Below are 20,974 nucleotides of genomic sequence, written 5' to 3'. Positions count from 1 at the left end.
AATTGGTCATGGCAATCGATCATCCTTCTCCAATAATATTTAATTCAAAATTAATTTATTGGATAACATGCAATGAAAATTTAAATTAAAAGGATAAAATCATATTCCATATATAAAATCTTATTTTACATACAAAATCATATTTTATCTTTTTATCAAATAAAATCATATTTTACATATAAAATCCAATTTTATACATAAAATCATATTTTACTCAATATTTCCATAAGATCATATCTTATCATCAATTGTACCAAAAATAATTAATTTCATAAAATCTGATTTAACGGATAAAATCTATAAATTTTCCAAAAATTCAAATTTATCCAAAAATCAATTTTAAAATTTTCGGACTCGAACAATTCGATCCGACGCCTCGTGGACCAATCAAAAACAATTTTCGATCGGACCATAAATAGAATTTTAACATATTAAAATTTTAATTAAAAAATTAAAAATAAATTTTCCCGGGCCACCCGGAACGATCCCGGGCAGCCCGTCGCTGCCCATTGGGCAGCGCCGTGCGCTGCCCTGCGCAGCGCCCAGCTCTGCGCCGGGCAACGACCATCGCTGCCCCGGGCAGCGATCCAATCGCTGTCCTTATTTTGGCCGAAAAAAATTTTATTTTAAAAATTTATTTTGTTTCAAAAACCGAGGCTTAAAAATATTTGTACAATCGATTAATTTAATTGCTTGATCTGAGCAACCTGGCTCTGATAACACTGTTGGAAACGGTGATCAGATCAATCAGAATTGATACCCAGTGCAGCGGAAGTTTAAAAAATTTTATATGGAACGATTCCATAATGGGTATCAAAACTTTACGATTAAATTGTGTGTGTAAAAATTAAATAACAATTTAAATTTTTACCTCCAATCTCGAATCGAGATTATGGACACCAACAGATTACTCTGCTCTTGTTGTATATCCCAGGAACTGATGGACAAACAATTCTTCAATCAGGTCCACGAACGGAAATTTAATCCCTCTGATAGATTGCACTAGAAAATCTATCAGAAGTTTCTACGAAGAAAATTAACGAATTTGATCCGTTAAACCAGACTGCAAATTCAAAATTCACAGGCTGGAATTTTCGTGCAAAGAGGGAGAGGGGGGCGGCCACTTAGAGAGAAAAACAGCAAGGGTTTTCGAAAATTGTGACCTCTGTTGTGTAATTTCTGTACTAATAACTTATTTATAATGTGGGCTGCTAACAGTTTAGGGCCCATTAGTCATAAGTTCAAGCCTGACAAGCAAAGCCCGCATGTTCAAAAATTAATATAAAATTCATCGTGACTCAGATTGATAAACCAATTTCACCAATGTGCACAGAAACCATTTCTGCACCTTTTAAAGTCAAGATAAATTTTCTGAATCCAAATTCAGTGATTTCTAAAAATGTCCATCCCTATGTCATTTTAGGAAATCTTACTCCTCTACTCTTAAATAAGAAGTCCCACTTCTTTGTTCATTAAATTTAACTCTTTAAATTTAACTATCTCAACGAGGATTAAAAGTCCATTACTTGTGTGACCCTCAATGGTTCAGGGATACAGCTAGCCGTGGGCTCACAACTCCTTGTGACTTGGAACAACAATTTCTGACTTGCCCATCGAATCATGGTAAGAGCGCCTAGCAACATCGCCCCATGATTCCCTAGGTATCACTGATAGTGCCTGCAAGAACCAATAGATTTTGGTTAGCGTACAGTACGGTCCCTTCAACCATATATCCCGATCGAATCAACAACCATTGGTAAATCGAGAGTCGTTCGAGATTCGATAACTATGCAATACATCTTGAAGATCAAATAGTGACATCGTATGTGCTACTAAGAAACCATTTTTAAAACACATCATGTACTCTGTCCAGAGATTCGTCACACTAATATCTCCTCAGATTGCATAGGATATCCACACTCGCAAGTATGTGGTGAATCCTTGACAACAAAGCATCGACTCCTATATGTGTCGTAACTGTACCCAATCCCGACACCTGATGACCCCAATAGAGTCGGTAATCGAGTCAAAGTACAGTACTAGCATATAGAGTCTCAATGATGTTTCAAGTAGTAAGGATTAATGGTGTACAACCAAAACCGCGGACTTTATCCACTCGATAAGTGATAACCACTTGGAAAGTCCGGATAGGGTAGTTCGATCATTCATCGTATGAATATCCATTTGCATGCTTTGAACATCTCTATGTTCCATACCAATGAAACGTGGTACTTCGCATCGCAAATGCTAGTCTCAATCTCGAGCGATCCTTATCCTTATTAACGGACGGCTCAATCGACTAGGAACTGTTTAGAATATACAGTGACTATATGATGTGTTTCATGATAGTCATCCCCATGTACTACCACATCTTACATACACTATAGTATATTCAAGGTCTTTATCAAAACAACAATAGTATATCACAATATAACAATATGAAGAAAGATAAAGTCATTGCCATTATAAAAGTGTAAATTATATTAAACAAAAGATTGTTTATACATAGAGTCATCAAAGCTTTTAGCCACAAGTTGGCTCACCGGGCACCCACTCTTTCATTAACCTGGATTCCAGCGATCTAGATTTAAATTTAAGGTAGCATTCAAACGAGTAAAACTAATAAATCTATATAACACAAATACCAGCGATTGTATTTAATCTAGTCAAAAGTTGTTCCTAAGATTTTAAAAATTCAACAACAGAAAATATTAAACGTAGTTTCTTCGCAAATTAGTTGATTCAAACAATTACGGATTTGAATTCTAATTTAGCTATAGTTTTCATAGCAAAATCCTAAGATGGCCAATCCAAAAATTTCACATACAAACATGAAATAAACAGATCAACTATTGATACTCAATAAGGATTAAAACATGACAATCGAATCTCATTTAATAAATAAAATCAAGGGCTTGTCTTCCTCAACCAAGTACTAGTAGAGTTTAGCTACAATGATTCATGAAAAATTCAAGAAAAATTAAAAGAAAGGAAGAAATCTTGATGAAAGTTGTAATACAAAACCTAGCCGCCAAAGAAAGATGACAAAAGTCTCATAAAACTCTCTGAATAATGGAATAAAAGCCTAACAAAAGCTAGATTCCAAAATAAAAGAGTTTCCAAATTTAACAATTCTATTCCCGAACAGCAACGCTCGCTCGATTTGTTAAAGTCTGCCGATCGAGCGAGCAAAAATATTGCATCCTACTGTTTTGTAAATTCCGCGCGCCGCTCGATCGACAGGATCTTGCAGATCGATCAGTCAAAATTTCCATAGCCTACTTTCTCCACATTGACATACTCCGCTCGATCGGTTTAATATCGCAGATTGATCGAGCACTTTTCTTCAAAATAATTCCAGCATTTCCATTGCTCCAAAGTTCGTCCATGCATCCGCTAAAACACACAACCTAACCAAAAAAACGGGGACACACATCATGCAAACACAGAATATGCAATACGAACAAAATATATAATTAAAACACGTAAACAAATGCAAAACAACAAAAAATGACATTGAAATATGCAACAAAAACACAACTATAAAATTCCCCCACACTTACTCCTTACTCGCCCTCGAGTAAGTCATGCAAAACAAAATGAAACAAAACAAACACATAAGCAAGGACGATCATGCACAACATAGCCTCAGAGAATATTCTCGTCTAAAAACAAGTTCACAACCACTCTCGATCGTCAACGATACACCTTCAGTCGAATGCGAACGCGTGTGTCCCCAGTTACATGCAATTTCAAAAAACAAAGTGTCAAGACTATTTGCCGACCCAAAAAAATTCAGTGCAAGTCTCACAATCAAGAACTCTTCTCTCAACAATCCTTTAACACAACAAAACCCTCTTGAGATATACTTACGCACCGTCGGATTTTGCACCCGACATTCAAAAGTCTCAATAATTACCCGCATACTTATCTATAACTAAGATAGGATTCGAATTTCAATCCCCTCGTCTATAGCCCGGATGGAACTACAATCCCATTAGGTCCGCAAACTTAGCTATGAAATAGTGAATAGAATTTCATTCACATTCCAAGACCAGATGGAATTGGTATTTAAAATTTTTCAAAAGTTTAACCCCATTTTATCCGCATACTTAGCCACAAACAAGACGATTAGGATTTCAATCATCTTGCTTGCAACCCGGATGGAGATAATTTGTCAATAATGCTTTATAAGAAATTCAAAAAGATGCGCCCAAGAGTGTATATGCCATATCAAAGAAATCATCAAGACTCAAGAGCTATCAAGTTCCACAAACAGCTATTGTCGTGCAATGGTCCAACAAACATCCACAATATCTAATACATCACTACACTTCACCGGTTAAACATGCGTGCTTAAGAATATTCAACAATCAACCTACGGTGTCTCAATCTGATCAAGAGCCAAAAATTTTCAAAAAATTTCATTTTTTCCTCAACTACTCATCATAGGCTAAAAATCTCATCCTCAACTCTTGCATACGGCACACAAACAACGACACAACAAATTACGAATTAAATGCAATAACAAAACAAAACAAATGCAACAGTATGAATGCGCCCCCCACACTTAAATAAAGCATTGCCCTCAATGCATCAAGACACCAGACACAAACAACAATGAAACAAATGCAATCCAAAAATTTAAAAATAGAACTCCCCTGGTATAGTGGTCGGCGGCTTCCTCCTCGTCAAGCTCGGGCTGAGTAACAGGAGCGACATACTGGAATGGAAAGGGCGGCGGGAATCGCAGAGCAGGAGGAATGGCGGAGGTGTCAATGCCCAGATTCATAGATATACCTCGGATTAGAGAGTCCATAGCTTGAGCGTTGTGAGCCGCCACATTATTATATGCATATTGGTGATGGGAGAAGGCGGTAAGCTCACGAATTGCATCGGCTTGAGAATGAAGAGGTGGCTGAGGTGGTCAGATGGGTTTCGGAGGATGATAAAAATGGTCGTCGCACACAAAGTGCTTAATGCGATAAGCCCTCTTGGCCTCCATAGCGGCTGCGTCGATCACTCTCTTAGGTGGCAACCACTCTTCATCGGAACGAATTGAAACCCCGGCGCAGATGCACAAAGCAGTGATGACCATCGGAATGTATAGACCCATGGCGGTGGAAGCAATCCCCGGCAGATCTTGCTATGGATTACACGTCCCACGTTAACTGGCCACTCCATATCAAGAGCGTAAAGGAGGAGAGCACGCTCAAGACTAACTTCGCTAGAATGCAAGATCGGCATCAGACGCCGAGTCAGAAAAAGCATACCATGTAGCAGGAACCACATGCAAATAGCGCTCCTTAAAATTCAATGAAGAAACAGGATCAACCCACGCAGCTCCAGGATAGGCCAGTTGGCCAAGAAACTCCTCCAAATCTGGGTCGAGTTTTAGGCTCTGATATAGAGAATCATCGACCTCCGATATGTCAAACAAGGATTTCAACTCCTGGGAAGTAAAAAAAACCAGTTTCCCCCGGACAAACGCCTTACTATTCGTCCTCTCCGCTGCATTAGCATAAAATTCACGGGCAATGGGTATGACAGCAGGAGGGGGTTTCTTGAAAAATTTGTCCCAACCATGTTCTTGAATAAATCAAAATATTTCACTATCACCAAATTCCAATTCAAATCCACGCTCGGGTATGGGTGAGCGGTTTACCTTAGCGTGATCGTAGCGATCATGAGCCGCTTGAATTACGAAGTGCCCGACGAGGTTGCGGGACGTGTTGGATGCCCTAGCTGCTCCTTGCAAGGATGACTCTCCAGTGACTCTAGCTCGCTTAGGCCCATGAATAAGTACTAAGATGACACAAATAAGAGTAGAAGCAATTCGTCGAGCACCTTGCGTGCAGACAAAATTCCGGTAGATTCCTAGAGCTGTGGCGGCCGAACAGAGGAGATGAAGTTCGGTAGAGGTGCACGGATGATACGGAAGTGTCGAGACGCTTTTTTTTACTGGGCGGTGATAGAAAGGGACCAAGGCGGCGTAAGTGTGAGGTGGCGGCGTGAGCAATTTCCGGAGAGGGAGAAGACCGGATGGTAGAGAAGATGCCCGAAAGAGATGAGCGGAGCGTAGTGGTGATACCTCCGATTGATTCCCTGCAGATTAAGAGGAAGAGGATGAGAGAAATATAGAGGAAGGGTTTTGGGGATTTAGGGATTTGGGAGAATAGAAAAGGGGAGAATGAGGGAGAAATAGAGAGAACTCGCGATTTAATTCGCATATAAAAGGGCTCGCTCGATCGGTAAGATGTGACCGATTGAGCGAGCAAAAATAAACCAACTGTCAGCCCGCAAGAAAAGTGCTCTCGCTCGATCAGTAAGTTGTGACCGTTCGAGCTAGGCAAAAAAACCAAACTTACTGCCTCCGTATAAAAGCGTTCTTGCTCAATCAGTATGATGTGACCGATCGAGCGAGCAAAAATAACCAACTCTCTGCCCAAGCAAAATAAACTCCCCGCTCGATCGGTAAAGATTGACCGATCGAGCGGGCCTAAAAAAATTCAAAATAGTTTTGGATTTTTCTATTTTTTGAAAAACAAAAATAAAGCAAGGGGCAACAAAAATGCTACAATAAAATAAGGGAAAGGAAATGAAGAACACTGGGTTGCCTCCCATCCAGCGCTAAATTTACAGTTAGTCTATAGCTCGACTGTATGCCGCGATTTACTCGACATTTGGCAGAGCATCTAGAGTGAGATCATGCTCGTCCCCTCCTGCATTTGTTTGGACCCCTTCATAGTAGTGTTTAAGTCGGTGACCATTCACCTTGAATGTTTTGGATGTGTCCAAGATCTGAATTTTGACTACACCATGGGGAAAGACATTAGTGACAACAAACGGACCATTCCAACGTGAACGCAACTTACCTTGAAATAACAGATTTCGTGAGTGATAGAGCAGAACTTTCTGTCCGACTTCGAATTCCCGTCGAGAAATCATTTTGTCGTGGAAGACCTTTGTCTTGTCCTTGTAAATATTTGAACTGGCATAAACATCATTGCGTATCTCTTCCAATTCTTGCAACTGCAACTTTCGATGCTCGCTACTCTCAACCATCTGCATGTTAAAGTTTTTTATAGCCCAGTAGGCTCTATGCTCCAATTCGAATAGCAGATGGCATGGTTTTTCAAATATCAGCCGATATGGGGACATTGCAATTGGCGTCTTGAACGCGGTTCTGTAAGCCCACAAAGCATCATCCAAGCGCAAGCTCCAGTCCTTTCTTGTAGGATTCACGGTATTTTCTAGGATGGACTTGATCTCTCTGTTTGAAACTTCAGCTTGACCATTGGATTGTGGATGGTATGCAGTGGAGATCCTGTGCGTCACATGGTACTTTTTAAGCAAACTAGCCACAGTTCGGTTGCAGAAGTGCGTTCCTCTATCACTGATGATAGCTCTTGGAATCCCAAACCTAGAGAAAAGATTGTGCTTGATAAACTCTGCAACAACTTTAGAATCATCAATACGGGTGGCCTTTGCTTCCACCCATTTCGAGACATAGTCCACAACAAGTAATATATATATATATATATATATATAGCCATATGAACTTGGAAAAGTTCTCATGAAGTCGATGATCCAAACATCAAAGATTTCACAAACTAAAATAGGTTGCTAGGGCATCTCCTTACGTTGGGATATATTACCTGTCTTCTGGCATTTAGCGCATGACTTACAAAAAACGCAAGCGTCTTGAAATAAGGATGGCCAAAAAAATCCGCAATCTAACACCTTTCTTGCTGTCCATTCACTAGTAGAAAAATCGCGTAAGACTTCGGTTAATAACCGAAGTCGTAGGCACTTAATTACCGAAGTAGTGTCACGTGAAGTAATAGGGTATTTTTTTACTTCGCTGAATCACCGAAGTCTTATACCTTAAATTACCGAAGTCTTTGGTCATTTTTTGGAGGCAGAATTGGACCGGTGCCGAAGTAAAAACATATATTTTACTTCGTTAATTTCATAAGTTACGAAGTCAAATATATTCTTATACTTCGTCAATTAATAAATTTGCCGAAGTAAAAACTATGATTTTACTTCTGGTTTTGGATGAAGTTAAATATTGTCTATTACTTCGTTAATTTCGTATATAACCGAAGTAAAATGTATTCTTTTACTTCGATTTTTAATCAAATTTTCGAAGTTAAATATTGTCTATTACTTCAGTAATTTCAATAATATACAAAGTGAAATAATATTTTTTACTTCATTAATTTCCTATATTACCGTATTAAAATGCATTCTTCTACTTCGTCTATTAATGAAATTATCGAAGTAAATTATTTATTTAACTTCACCATTTAATTTGAGTGAAGTAACATATGTTTCACTACATTAAAATTTAGATACAAAAATAACACAACATAAATATATTTTTGAAACTTAAAATAGACTAATAAAATTCATAAATTATCCATCCCAAAATGACAAACATCCATAAATTTACAAGTATATCTACCAAAAATAACCCGAAAATATGCATGTATCCACAAATATTTCCACAAAACTAGTGTATTCACAGAGACAAAACAAAATATTATCTCAACGTGCATGACACATTTAGGCACCTACACAGAAGTAGACGAATTCACTCCATTCACTTCTAACTTCATCAAATTGATCTTGGCTGTAATATTAGTTCTTGATGGATCCTGCAAACTAAAATGTAAAAAAAATATAGCTCAATGTCAATTAGAATGATTTTCAGGAAACAAGTAATAGTGAGAGAAGCTGTTATGGCTTGCCCCAATCTATGAACCCGATTCTGAACGCACCGATACTTATTTAGATTTTAGGTGGTCCATGCTAATGAAAGAAAATAAGTAAAAGTTTGTCAATGATATGATAAAATGAAGACAGTGAAAGACGAAAGAGAACAACTAGATCAGTAACTGGTGTGATGCCCTTCACATAAAAATTACATGTTTATGCTTGCACACATGATACATATGGCATCTTAAGATCTCTCCGATGGATGTAGTTTTATCCATATCAATATCTGGTATTAGGCAGCATGAATATCTTATATTCATGTTACATTAGCTTTAAGATATTTAACAAAGACAAGAAAAGACAGAAAATTTTATAGAAATGTTCAATAAGCAACCAGAATAAAATTCAAGAAAGCAAAGATGGTTGGTATCAAGTGAAAAAATTAAGATACAGATGTATGCTTTGGCTCTAATTTCTAAGTGTTACATTCAAAACTTACCTTTTTGTATAAATTTATTTTCTAAAAAATTTTCTGCAGTCCTTTAGTGTTACCTTCAGTGAAAGCATATTCTCAGGCTTCTAACTAGTACATCAGTCCATCCATGACCATTTAGAAGTCAGAACCAGCATAAATGAGTCTGACTGACAGTAAAAGAAGATCAATAATATGCACAAAATAACTAATCTTTTTATGGAGCATTCCTCCTAAGGTATGTCACGTATAACATATATAAATTAAGAATAGTATTGAACCATCATTCAACCAAAAACGATATGATCATGCAAATGTTTCAAATTATGGAAACCTACCTCTTTTATTTCTTGCCACATTTCTCTAGCTGTGATGCCATGGGAGTTTCCAGATATCACAAAACATGGGCACTCAGAGAAATGAACGTTTTCGCTTTCTTCTGCTGCAACTGCAGAGTTATAGAGGGAAATCCATTTGCAGTCCTATATCCGTACACTAGGAATTAAAGAAGCCCGCAGAAAATGTATGATAAATATTGAAGACAGAAAAATCATCACAGTCTCTCCAAAAATATAGTAACATACATATGATGCAAGAGAACTACAGGAATTTTATGCTCAGTCCTGGTAAGACAATGTCAGTCCAATCAGATTAGTTGAGAAAACTCAAGCACAAACTTACTTCCCATGTTAACAACAAGGTAACGTCTGTTGATGTCTTCCATTCAGAACTGCAAAGATTTAAACAAACAAAATTTTTGGAGGACTAGTATGAAATGAATGCCAAAGATTCAAAATCTAGAATAAAGTCTTACGATACAGAAATATCCTACTGTACATGTATCTATGTTCCTTGCAAACCCACTAACATTTAAGATGCAACTGTCTTTACAAAAATATCCTACTGCACATGTATCCTTGTTCCTTGCAAAACTGAACAAGAATATACTACTGCACATTATTTATTTGATGAAAACAGCCCTCAAAAAGCCATAAAGCTGCCCTGAAATAGCCCTCAAAACCACGCCAAAACATCCCACAAAACCTCCACGAATGCATCCAAAAAACATATGCCACCAAGTCTAAATTACAAAACATTTCTATGCAGAACATCAAATTTCACAAACCAAGGTGCACCAAAACAACAATATTACCTCAAAAATAAACCCAAAACTTATACCAAATGATCTCGATTTTATAAACTAAGAATGTATCATCAAGAATTATTTTTTGTAATATATATCTCTAAAAGTTTTGACATAAATAGGCTGGAAAAAAATTAAGACACAAAGAAATGCTGAAATTTGCATCCCTCTGCCAAGGAAGTAGAAAAATAAAGCTACATAACATAAATTAACATGCAAATGAAATAACTGTTAATATATAAAAATGCAATTAACATACCTCAGTTGAAGTTCTTACAACTCTGAAAAACTTCAGAATGCTGAGTTGTTGGTTATATCAAGTATCTGCAGTGCACGTGACAAAATTGAAAAAAAAAATAATGGTGGTGAGATGAAATAATTAAATATACATAACGGTGACATTTTTTTAAAATAAAAAATATACATATATAGAATGTAATGATTTGCAATCTGAAGTACTATTTGACTCATCTAGAAACCTCAATATAGAGAGCTTCATTTGCTCCCTAGAAATTTTATCTTTGATTTTACTGAACATATAAATTTTCTCCCTAGAATTGCTCGAGTTGCTGCAGGGCTTCATAGCTAGATGATAATTAACTAATGTTGTGGATCTTTAGAATTTTTTATGCCAGGCAACAAAAACAAGTATATATCATTATTAAAATGCTAAACAACAATTTATAACCAAACAAACAACCTATGATATTGGTAATTACACCCACTTAATTTCCACTTGTAATAAAAATAACAATTAGTATATCATATGTGCTCAACCACCCACAGATTTGCCACCACCATAAATCAAGCAGCCGATAACCACTCAAAATACTCATTTCTAAAACTCCAATCTCACAGGGGCTCAGTCACATAAATTGAAGTGCAGCAATTACTCCAAAATATTAACTTCAGATCTTTCTTATCATAAATGATAAGCATCAAGTATGGGTTGATCAAAGGGACGTCATTCATGTTTACCTAAACTAATGAAATCAGGAACTGAAAAGCATAAAAGGCCAATATTAGTCCAGCACAAAAGTCAGTATTAAGATGTGAACAAACTAAAGAAAAAGGAACAAAGTTTTTATAAAAAAAAAAAACTAAACAAAGGGTTAACCTAAATATATGCCTAGTGCAAGCAATTTGTCAGCTTGTTTTGCTGCGAATTATTCAGTAATAGTCATTACAACCTCAAGAACATGACCATATCTAAGCACAAACCACTAATCTGAGAATCATTAGCATATTTTTAGTTTCTTTGAGGGAACAACTATAACGAAACATGGAAAACCAAAATCAAAAGAGGAAACCCGAAAAAAAAAAAACAGAACCTGATTTCAGGTTTTAAAAAAAATAATACTCATCCAAAAAGTACATTTAAAACCCGAATCGATAGGAAAAGAGAATGATTCATACATTTCAGGCCTCTATGATGAACTTAAGATGATATTTAGATTGACATTGCTTGTCGCTCAGTTTCTCTAGCTGCATAATAAAGTCATCATCAATACATTTGTTCAGTTCTAAAAAAATTTATAGTACGTGTGCTCAAAATACTAATACTAATATATAAATAAGACACTTTGATGCATACAAAAGGTTTAAATTACAGAAAAAGGTCCTTAAATTGAAAAGAAAGTTTGCCCAGAAACTAATTTTAGTGACATTATTGGGTGTGTTGCTTTCATTTACACTAAGGCGCAGGAGCAGTAGAAATCTTCCAAGTGGAGGATTAGCAAACTTCAGAGAGAAGCATGTTTCTTACATGTACTGTTTGCATTTTGGTTTTCAAGTGCTCTTTGCCTTGACAGTAGAAAATTAAAATTATAAATTTAGATTGTATCCATGCAAAACATATTAAAAAAAATATGGAATCACAAATAATGGTACAAGCACAAATTCTACATATCTTGAGACTAAGAACACATGTGCGCTTATCACAATCAAATTGAAGATGCAATAGTGAGCCAAATCTTACAAACTAGATTGGATTTGTGAGCATGTGATAGCTCAATTAATCCTTGAGGCATTTTGACAAATACACAAAATTTTTGAATATTTTAATCATGACATAGTGAGGTGCCTTTCTAAATAAGTGGGGAATGCAATTCACGATATTTAATGAAACGAGAGGAAAGAAATCACAAAATAGTTTTCTCATATTTCTAACATGTGCTGCTGTAGGTTTAAGTATTACACTCTACAAAGGCTTGACACGGTCAAAGAAACAAAGGAAAAATTCTTGTAAGGTGTTTAAAAGTGAATAATGAAAGCTGCAATCCAACTCTAAATGGTGCGAATTGACCAAGAGTGAAGTTTAAAAAGTAAATTAAATATTCCACAAATATCATGTACGTCCACTGCAATCAACTTCATAAACCAGTGGAAAGTATGCCAAACTCATCATAAAAGTAGGAAAAAAAACATACCGATTGATTTGTAAAAAACTAGACCGAACGCATGGGCATATGCCACCAACTTCGTGCCTGGAAAATAGATTTGAATGGAAAATTGCTTTGAATCGGATTGTCAGATGTGATGTAAAGTTTATGTGCAATTATCGTAATATAATGTGATTTTGCCACTTCACAGTCCACGTATATCTGTTAACTTTTTGTTCCTTTCAATCCAACTTTGTGATTGTCACAGCTGACAAACTATGTTCAATTGCGATCAATAGCAGTAACCACATATTAATCATAGATGATGAATATAATTTAATATACAGAAATTATGAAATCAAGAATAGAATATATCTCGGAATCTTTGTTCACTTCCTTTTAACAACACTTAAACTTGTATGTGATTTACTAAATTGGAATGTACTAAGCTTTATATATCTCTGACGTACATTTATGTACAATGTTTATTCTTATATATTCACAAATTTAGTGTACGTCATCGTCTGCAAATTGCAGTTGATGATGTCTGTCATTTTGAAGGATATAAGTATTCCTACATACAACACAGGTGGGCGATTGGGCTTAGCAACCAAAAGCAGAAAGAAAGCAGAGGGAGAAAAGATGAGATCAGGTTTAAATGCAGAGCACATTAAAACTAGACCAAACCAGAACAAGTTCTAAACATATCTTGTGCCAAGACTATATCCCCAATAAGGAATCATCTTCCAAAACATGTAAAAATCAAATCAAAAGAGAAACCCAAATTAACGTTAAAAAAACGGGAAACGTTGGCATATATATTTGAAGTTTTCTGGATCTAACAACAAGAACGAAAAATCTTCCAAAACATGTCAAACTCAAATAAAACAGGAAAACCCAAATTCATTTAAAAAAATGGAACCCGAATTCTTGTAAAGAAAACTAAAACATCTTCCAAAACATTTAAAACCCAAATTGATACCAAAATAGAAGGATTCAGACCTTGGGATATCGAATTATGGCGTTGGCGAGTGGTTATCAGCGGTCGTGGATGGCTGGAGATGCAAATTGGCGGTGGTGGAAGGCTGAAGAAGAAAGGGGATCGCACATTTGATTTTTTTTAACGAGGGATTTTTATTAAGTTGGAAATAAAGGTGTATGAGAAATTAAGTGAAGGATCCTGTTAATCTTTTTTACTTCAGCATTTATAATTAAAAATTTTATTTTTTTTCTTTTTACTTCATCAAAAATCATATACCGAAGTAAAATACAACTTAAAATTATTAGTGAAGCCCGGGTTTTTAAAAATCCGAAGTAAAAGGTTCATTTTTACTTCGCTCGTGTTATTACCGAAGTTGATTGTTACATTTTACTTCGTAATTACTAATTGCCGAAGTAAAAAGTAGCGAAGTAAAAAGCAAAAATTCTACTAGTGTTTTTGCTCCAAAATGGCCACCACACACATAAGAATGACAAAACGTGAGAATAGGTATTACCTCGCTTGCCGGTACACATCGTCATATGACTTGATCAGCGCAGTATTTCCACAAGTATGGATCATCCCACACAAAATACTTAGAATCACTTCTCACTTTGTCCTTTTGTGCCTTGGAAAATTCAGAGGGAAAATCTTTAGTAACTAAACAATTGACAATATTTGCATACCAGGATAATTTTGTGCTCGCTGAAAACAGTTGCTCATCAGGAAATTCTTCTCGCAAGCTCAACTCCTCATCAATTTGAACTAGACGGCTCAAGTGGTCTGCGACTCGATTCTCGGTTCCTCTTTTGTCCTTGATTTCCACATCAAATTCGCTCAAAAGCAGTATCCACCTTATTAGCCTTGGTTTTGCCTCCTTCTTCGCCATCAGAAAGCGAAGAGCTGCATGGTCAGAATAAACAATGACTATAGCACCAAGTAAATAAGAGCGAAATTTTTCTAATGCAAAAACAACAGCCAAGAGCTCCTTTTCATTGGTGGAGTAGTTCCGTTGGGCATCGTTCAAGATACGCAAACCGTAGTAGATAGCATGCGATGCTTTTCCAACTTTTTGGCCCAAAACCGCGCCCACAGCATAGTCGTTGGCATCACACATGATCTCAAATGGTTTGATCCAGTCCTGTGGTTGGATTATTGGTGCAGATGTCAATGAGTCTTTGAGTTTGTCAAAAGATATTTTTCATGGTTCATCAAACTCAAACGGGACATCTTTTTGCAACAGTTTGCACATGGGAGATTCGATCTTGGCAAAGTCCTGAATGTATCTCCTGTAGAAATCTCCATGACCAAGAAAATAACGCACTTTCCGCACACATGTGGGGTAAGGGAGAGACTGAATAATATCAATTTTAGCCTTGTCTACCTCAATTACCTTAGATGAGATGACATGACCCAATACAACACCTTGCCCAACCATAAAATGACACTTTTCAGAATTTAGGACTAGGTTGGTTTCGACACACCTCTTAAGGGCAAGAGAAAAGTTAGATAGACATTTTTCGAATGAATCACCATAGACAGTGAAATCATCCATAAAAACTTCTAAGCTATGCTCAATGAAATCAGAAAATATACTAATCATACACCATTGGAAAAGCCGGTGCATTGCAAAGTCCAAAGGGCATCCGTCGATATGCAGAGGTGCCAAACGGTCAAGTAAACGTCGTCTTCTCTTGATTTCTGGCGCAATAGCAATCTGAAAATAACCATAATAGCCATCAAGAAAACAATAATAAGGATGATATGCTAAACGTTCAATCATTTGATCAATAAAGGTTAAAGGGAAGTGGTCCTTTCGGGTTCCAGCATTTAACTTCCTATAATCTATACAAACCCTCCACCTATTTTTAATTCGGGTGGGAACCAATTCGTCATCCTTTTTCTTCACCACAGTAATTCCGATTTTCTTGGGTACCACTTGGACTGGGCTAACCCATTGACTGTCAGAAATCGGGTATATGACTCCAACCTCAAGAAGTTTCAGAATTTCAGCCTTCACCACCTCCATAATAGGTGGGTTCAACTTTCTTTGCGGCTGACGTGAGGTATTCACTCCTTCCTCCATCAGAATCCTATGCATGCATGTAGAAAGGCTAATTCCCTTGATGTCTTCTATGGTCCACCCAAAATCAGTCTTGTGCTCCTTTAGCACTTTGACCAATTGTTCCTCTTGTTCGGCTTCCAAACTATTGGAGATGATGACTGGTAATGTTTCTCCTTCTCCAAGGAAAACATATTTGAGATGTTTGGGAAGCGTCTTCAGTTCGACCACTGGCGCCTGCAAAACAGATAGAAGGCGCCGAGTATTAGAGATTGATAAAGATAAATAAGAGACATTACCTGACTGAGGTATTTCTGGGGCATTGTTCAGAATTCTCTCAATCTCTTTCACTTCTTCACTGAATCCAACTCCATCATCCTGCTGAATGGGTGCAACAATAGCCACCTCTAGCTCATCTCTTCTTGCATTCTCACAATAATCTTGTTCCAAGTAATCCACAATATCAACAGAATATACAGAATCATCACTGTTAGGAAATTTCATGGCATCATAAATATTAAACTTCACAACTTCTCCATCAAATTCCATAATGAGTGTGCCACTATGAACATCAATTTTAGTCATGAAAGTTTTCAAGAATGGTCTTCCTAACAGAATAGGACTATTGTGATCACCGTTTTCTATGTCGAGAACATAAAAATCTGCAGGAAATACCAAGTTATTTACTTGAACTAACATATCTTCAACTATTCCCCTAGGGTATGCATTAGACCTATCAGCTAAATGAATAACAATTCCAGTTTTATTCAATGGACCAAGTTTCAAGGATGCATAAATAGAATATGGCATAACATTGATTGATGCTCCTAGATCTAACATGACATTTTCAAGTCTAACATTCCCTATCGTGCATGGGATAGAAAACATACTTGGATCCTTGCATTTTTCGGGTAATTTTCGTTGGATCACAACAAATACATTCTCACCTAGCTCCACCTTTTGACAACCCTTCAGTGTTTGTTTCCTCTTTGTTGTGCACAATTCTTTCAAAAACTTTGCGTATCGAGGTACCTTCTTAATAGCATCTAGCAACGGAATATTCTCCTCACATCTACGAAAAGTCTCATAAAATTCCTTTATCCCTTCATCTTTTTTAGACTCCTTAAGTGCCAAGGGAAAAGGTGCAATAGGCTTATATTCAAAAAGGGGAGGAAAGTTACCTCTTGGTGATTCTTCCTTGGTTGCTTCGCCATCAGTCAATTTTGGCTCTTCTTGCAGCTTCTCTTTGGGCGAAGACTCAACTTCTCTCTCCTTGATTTTCAATTCCTTCCCATTCCTTAGAGTAATTGCACTTGCGTTCTCTCTGGGGTTCAGAATTGTTTGTGATGGTAAAACGTTGGAATTATGTGCTTCCAACTTGTTGATTGCAGTGGCGACTTGCCCCATTTGGGTGTTCAAGTTCTGGATGCTTGCTCGGGTTTCCTGTTGGAAAGACAAAGTATTAGTTGCAAGATTCTTAACTATGATTTCAAGAAACTCACCTGGCACTGGAATCTGTGGACGCTGCTATTGTGGAGGATACGGTGGCCTATACACTTGATTGTGCAGTGGTGCTTGAGGTTTAGGTTGATTTGCCTGAGGGTTTCCGTATCTCAGATTTGGATGATCCTTCCAACCCAGATTGTATGTGTTGGAATATGGATCATACTTCCACTGTGGTGGTCCAGGAAATCCGTCAGTGGCATTTAGCTGTTCGACTGATTCTTCTTGATGTGTTGGACACATATCAATGGCGTGTCCCATTGCAGCGCAGATCATACCACATTCCTTTGCAGTTTTTTCATTCCCTACATCCATCTGACGTACAAGATACGTCAATTCAATTAATTGTTGCTCAAGGGAAGAGACATTTACCTCACTGTTCTTCTTTGGTACATGATCATTCTTGATGGGGCCAAATTGTTGAGAATTGGCAGCAATGTTCTCTATCAGATTCCTCGCTTGTACCGGAGTTTCATCCACAAAAACAACTCCACTGGCTGCGTCTAGCATACTCCTGTCATTAGGTAACAAACCTTCATAGAAAAATTGAATCAATTGATTTTAACTTATCTGATGTTGCGGACAGATAGCACACAACTTTTTGAACCGCTCTCAGTATTCATGCAGTGATTCCCCTGAGTATTGCTTGATTCCATAGATTTTTTTCCGGATGTTTGCGGCTCTAGAGGCTGGGAAATATTTTTCCAGAAATATTCTTTTCATCTCCGTCCAAGTCGTGATAGAACAAGAGGGTAGATAGTATAGTCAATCCTTAGCAGCACTCTTCAAAGAGAAAGGAAAGCCCCTCAGTTGAATCTGCTCCTCTGTCACTCCATGGGGTTTCATGCTTGTGAAAACCACATGGAATTCCATCAAGTGTTTATTAGGGTCCTCGCCTGCAAGACCATGAAAAGAAGGCAATAAGTGAATCAATCCAGATTTAAGCTCAAAAGTAGCATTATTTTCTAAGGTAGGAAAAGTAATGAATAAAGGTTGTTGATTGAGATCACGAGTGCCCAATTGTCTAAGACCCAGATTAGCATTAGCAGCCATTTCTTCTTCTGGAAATTCAGTTCGAGTAGCTTCCTCTTCTTGTTGCCTACGAAGTTCTCTCCTTCACCTGTGCAAAGTCCTTTCGATCTCCGGGTCGTAGAGGAAATCTTCTTCAGCAAAATCACCTGAAAGCATGAACGAGAGAGAATTAGAAACAAAGAAATGAGAAGAGAGTGAGAATATAAAACTAATTATAAACGAAAAAGAACACAATATAATAACACCGATTCCCCGGCAACAGCGCCAAAATTTGTTAGCGCTAAGTCGCGTCATGCCCAAATTACCCAACTCACTCAAATGACAAAAAAATATGTAGTAATGTGAGTAGGATCGTTCCCATGAGGAAAGGGAATTTTAATGTGTTCTAAATAAAATAAAGGGGGTTTTTGAGTTTTGGAATTAACAACTGAAAATTCAAGCAATTAAAAAGAAATATTATCACTATCATGCAAGATTGAGAATTAAACTGAAGAAATCAATAAGATACAAGCCTTGGTATCGGTCGAATACACCCTTGATATTCATTCATTCAATCATTGATTCCTTAAAAACAATTAATCCTATCAAATATTTATCATTGAAAATCAAATTCCTGTTTTACTTTAATCTTAGTTAATTAGACACCAGCGTTCTAGATTAACCCTTACCAATAAATTAACCTGGATTCCAGCGATCTAGATTTAAATTTACGGTAGCATTCAAATGAGTAAAACTGATGAATCTAGACAACACAAATACCAGCGATTGTATTTAATCTAGTCAAAAGTTGTTCCTACGATTTAACAAATTCAACAGCAGAAAATATTAAACGTAGTTGCTTCTCAAATTAATTGATTCAAACAATTACGGATTTGAACTCTAATTTAGTTATAGTTTTCATAGCAAAATCCTAAGATGGCCAATCCGAAAATTTCACATACAAACATGAAATAAAACAGATCAACTATTGATACTCAATAAGGATTAAAACAAGAAAATCGAATCTCATGAATAAATAAAATTAAGGGTTTGTCTTCCTCAACCAAGTAGTAGAGTTTAGCTACAACGATTCATGAAAAATTCAAAGAAAGGAAGAAATCTTGATGAAAGTTGTAATACAAAACCTAGCCGCCAAAGAAAGATGCCAAAAGTCTCATAAAACTCTCTGAAAAACGGAATAAAAGCCTAACAAAAGCTAGAGTCCAAAATAAAAAAGTTTCCAAATTTAACAATTCTATTCCCGAACAGCGACGCTCGCTCGATCGGTTAAAGTCTTCCGATCGAGCGAGCAAAAATATTGCATCCTACTGTTTTGTAAATTCCACGCGCCGCTCGATCGGCAGGATCTTGCAGATCGATCGGTCAAGACTTCCATAGCCTACTGTCTCCACATTGACATACTCCGCTCGATCGGTTAAATATCGCAGATCGATCGAGCACTTTTCTTCAAAATAATTCCAGCATTTCCATTGCTCCAAAGTTCGTCCATGCATCCGCTAAAACACACAACCTAACCACAAAATGGGGACACACATCATGCAAACACAGAATATGCAATACGAATAAAATATATAATTAAAACACGTAAACGAATGCAAAACAACAACAAAATGACATTGAAATATGCAACAAAAACACAACTATCAAACTTGCTTATATACTTGTTATATGTCATTTTTACTACTTTTCGCGTATATTATTATATGTATGCATAAGCAAGAAAATGATAAATACACAAATAGCAGCAGAATAAAAAATTTTATTTATAAATGATGGGTTATAACTTCTATTTCACATTCAACTGCAAATTTCCAGAAGTTCATCCACTACTCTTTGATCTCGCCTTCCTCTAACTCCTCAAAGGAGGCAAAAAGGTCACCATCTTCAACTCCTTCTTTAGCAGCGGTAGTTGAATGCCCTATCTACTCAAGACATACGTAGGATTGTCATTAACAAGCCTCTGCTTGTACTTCTCCAACTGATGAGTCTCCTCAGGGTAGATAAGCCTTGATCCGCGAGCTTGAAGTGCAATGGCTTTTGCCTTCAGTAGCTCTAACTTTTGATCAACAAAAATCTCATACTCTATTTTCCGTTCTTCCATTTTTTTCGTTTGCTATGATTTATACAATTTCTGTAGAAATATTTCCTTTAATGACGTTTTCTCATGGTTATCGAGGAGTTACTTACAAATAAAGATAAAATGATTAGGAATGTGAAGAGTCCCTTATGTGTATTCACTTACTCGAACTGACAATCAACATCATATTTTTGGGTCATAACATTTAATCAGTTTACCTACCTTTACATGTTATTTACATTAAATCAGTTTACTTACTTTTACATGTTATTTACATTAGCTCAGTTTACTTCTTCTCATTACATATTATATTCTATATTTTGATCAGTTTATCCTAACATTGCAATGTTACTTAGATCAAACTTAAGATAGATTTTCATTAATAACATAATAAGGAATGCGATTAAAAATCCTTAGGATTCAACAGCTTAAAGAAAATATGTCGAATCCATTCCATCACCCATTTTTGGAGAGGTGTTGCTGCAGGATCCATGAGCTCATCAGAGGTTTCAATATCGAGAAGTGTTCGATAATATTTATGGAGCATCAGATATTGAACTTTTCTATCCGTAAACATGAGCTATGGATCCTCCACATTAG

General features: G+C 36.7%; 1 long non-coding RNA gene across 1 annotated transcript; it reads right to left on the bottom strand.

Annotated features, from left to right (window-relative positions):
* Positions 1-10,475: 10,475 nt before the first annotated feature.
* LOC140874986 (uncharacterized) lies at positions 10,476-12,350 on the bottom strand. The gene is made up of 3 exons (XR_012148301.1): positions 12,106-12,350; positions 11,757-11,825; positions 10,476-10,664 (listed from the first exon to the last, which is right to left on the bottom strand). It is a non-coding gene; the product is annotated as an uncharacterized lncRNA (long non-coding RNA).
* Between the last annotated feature and the right edge of the window lie 8,624 nt (positions 12,351-20,974).

This window comes from Henckelia pumila, chromosome 1 (assembly GCF_033568475.1).
Source record: "Henckelia pumila isolate YLH828 chromosome 1, ASM3356847v2, whole genome shotgun sequence".
In the NCBI taxonomy this organism is placed as follows: Eukaryota; Viridiplantae; Streptophyta; class Magnoliopsida; order Lamiales; family Gesneriaceae; genus Henckelia; species Henckelia pumila.
This window is presented reverse-complemented; position numbering and strand designations above follow the sequence as displayed.